The sequence below is a fragment of the Limulus polyphemus genome, unplaced genomic scaffold (genome assembly GCF_000517525.1).
Source record: "Limulus polyphemus unplaced genomic scaffold, Limulus_polyphemus-2.1.2 Scaffold2655, whole genome shotgun sequence".
In the NCBI taxonomy this organism is placed as follows: domain Eukaryota; kingdom Metazoa; phylum Arthropoda; class Merostomata; order Xiphosura; family Limulidae; genus Limulus; species Limulus polyphemus.
In genome coordinates this window covers 124,379-127,851 of record NW_013668265.1, presented here as the reverse complement: position 1 = coordinate 127,851, position 3,473 = coordinate 124,379, and positions in this window count along the sequence as shown.

The window sequence follows — 3,473 nt, the reverse complement described above, 5'->3', positions numbered from 1 at the left end:
TTCATGAGAGACATGCAATTTCAGGGCCATTTCACGAGCGTGTTGACTTGGGTTAAACAAGCGTCTTCAGAGCATCAATATCAATTCCAACATGTCGGCCCCTATTATCACAGTTTTTAATGCTAAAGTCACCTGAACGAAATTTGCTGAACCATCGTTGACACTTACGAACGTTCAAAACATTTCCATAAACTTCTTTGATATTCTCTGTGGCTACAGAGGCGTTGTTTCCCTTCTTGTATTCAAACAGCATTGCATGCCGAATGTGTGTCTCGCCGTGTGCCATCACTATAAGGGATTAGAGTATACTAAACTTTACACATTATACAGGCTACACAGGAGTGACGTTTAGGCGGTTCATTTAGCTAATATACGTGATGTACGTTTTTTTTTGGGGGGGGGGAGGGGGTTAATGAAAGTGTTCCAAAACGCGACATTAATTTCTTGACGACCTAATATTTAACACAAAAATTAATTTAAAAACAAAAACTAGCCGGATGCGACTTAGTGGTTAGCGTGCAGGGCTGCATATTGAAAGATCCAAAGTTCGAGCCACTACATGCTCCTGAACATGAATGCGTTTTCAACTGGAGGAATGTTAAAGCAACGACAGTTTATCCTGCTATTCCGTTAAGAGTAGTTGTATAAGTGGAAGATGCGGATGACAAATTGCCCTCCTACTGGTCAGCTCCAAATTATGGATAACTATTTCTGAACCTCACGGGACTATGAAATGGAAATTTAGAACATGTGTCACATGACGTGTCATTCAGTTTGAAAATACCAATATCGTTGTTGTATTTAGAAGATCAAGACTTTGTCAGTTCCGCTAGTAATGATATTTCTGCTTAGTTTTCACTAACTTTAATATGATATTTCAAAGTAGAAGTCAATTTTCTTGACTCATACCTATATTACAAACACTAAAGTTTATTATTACTAAAAGTCACCCGATATTATAACCTAAAAGTTACAGATATACTTGCCTGTCAGGTTCTTATTCATATATAATGTCTCCGAAAGAGAGCCGAAGGCCGCCTAGAGGGATCACCTGTTTTAACCATTCGCACCACTATACAGTAGCGTGTTGACTGTCAATCAGTCAGTAGACACTAAAATAACGTCACATGAGGGACGCTTAACGTTGCAATTTGTACTGTCGTGACGTCAGTAAAACATGCGCATGTCATGAATCACGAGAATAATTATGCACTCTGTATGTTACAACACAACATGATATAAGAACTTCAAAAACAAGAAATAAAAATATTTCTTATTCTTAATTGTGGTTTTATTTATTCTTGAAACAGAACTCTTTCGGGGACCCTGCGCAGGTATATATTTTCCGAGCGCAATTTTCTGTTCATTTAACAAGCTTTAGATAGAAAGTGGAAATATAAGTGCCTTTCAGGGTTTAAAATCGAAAGTGGTATTAATTTTAACATGAATGATTTATGTCTTAAACACTCGTAGAAATATTTACAAGTGTATTTTTGAAACAAAAAAAAAACAACAATTCTTTGTACAATATTATTTTCAAATGATATAGAAGACCAAAGGCAAAGAATAAAATACACTGTGTTAGATATTAGAACTAATGTTTTCCCGGTCCAAACCTTTCTTCTTTTATTCATGAATCTTTCCTTCCTAAGAATACCTAATTTACTTAAGCAGTTTTAGTTGTTAACTGTTTATGTGGGTATTTTCTATGCTTTCTCGTGAAAGTAAATTAAAAAAATCGACGTGTCTTGTTTATTTTGCCTTGTTCTATAAGAATCATTACCTGGTGGTTAGAGCACTCGACTCGCAATCTTTGGGTCACAGGTTCGAATCCCGTCACCGAACAAATTCCCCCTTTCAGCCATGGGGCGTGTTATAATGTAACGGACAATCTAAGTAATCGTTGGTAAAAGAGCAGCACAAAAGCTGGTGGTGGATGATGTTAACTAGCTTTTCAGTCTAACACTTCGAACTTAAACACTTCTAACGCAGATAGCCCTCGAGTAGTTTTGCGCAGAGACAACAAATAAAACCTATAAGCATCCATATTCTAATTTATAATTAAGCTCCACAGTGGGTCAAGGGTAAGTTCACGGAATTACAAAGTTGAAAATGGGGGGGTGGGGTTCATTTCCCCGTGGTGGGCAGAGCGCAGGTAGCTTATTGTATAGATTAGCACACAGCCAAAGAAAAACTATACATATTTTACTTGTTTTCGAATATTCGCGCAAAACTAAGGGTTGCCTGCACTAATTGTCTCTAACTTTGAACTTATGGACTAGAGGGAAGGCAGATAGTCAACAGCTCTCACTGCAACTCTTGGGCTACTCTCGTCTGACTTAATAGCTGGATTTGACCTTCACCCTTATAACTCACCCACGCCTTCGAACTGCGGAGCGAGATTTTATTGTTATTTTTTTGCGGCAAAGGGACGCGAAATTTGAACTCGAAGATCCGTAGCCGGGTGAGCTAGCCATTGATCCGCGCTCAGCCCAATTATTTTAAATTTAAAAACGAAAACAATGATCCTACAATGATGTGAAATTATCAATTTAACCTCTGCCGCTAAATAATAACACCAATGCTTTAACAGAAGAGATATGGCGAAATTATTAACAATACTGTTGCGTCATCGAGATCACGTGACTATTCTCACGCCCTCTAGTTTCTAGAACTGTCCTGTACCTTGGCGAATGCTCTAGCATTTACTAGATATAGGGTAGTCTGGTATATAAAAGAGGGTGCCAACGTGACAGAATAGAATAATGTGTGTGTAGGTAGTGAGTAATTGAACTGCAGCCCAAGAGTTGCAGTGGGAGCTGTTGACTATCTGCCTTCCTTCTAGTCCATAAGTTCAAAGTTAGAGACAATTAGTGCAGGCAACCCTTAGTTTTGCGCGAATATTCGAAAACAAGTGTATCGTAAAGTTGTATTCGGAAAGAATAAACCAGTTTTATTAAGTAAGGACTTGTGTCGCTAAAGTTTCGTCGGAACGAAACTACGGAAAGTTAATCAACAAACGGAGACGTAACAATACTATACGTATATAATAATAACGAAGTTTTCACTTCATTTGTGTTCTTAAGTGCAAAACGGCCCAACGGGCTTCTTGCGCTGCGACCGACGAAAAGATCGAACTTCAACTTTTAGTGCTATAATTCTTCAAGCTATTATCTGTTAAATGTTAAATTTTACGAGACTTATATTAACGAAAAGCAGACGACATAATTTGTAAACAATTGTTGATAAATAACAACAAATGTAGCAAGCATACAAGCAAAACATTATTATTGTTCTTGACTTGTCTATCTTTACACATGTGGAGACTGTAAGGCCTCCTATATTGGCAAAACCAAACGCCATTTAAAAGACAGAGCCTATGAACATATGGGAATTTCCATCAAAACGCACATTGAATAACCCCTGTGTTTCCTCTATACGCCAACATAGTGAAGAAACAGGACATCAACTTA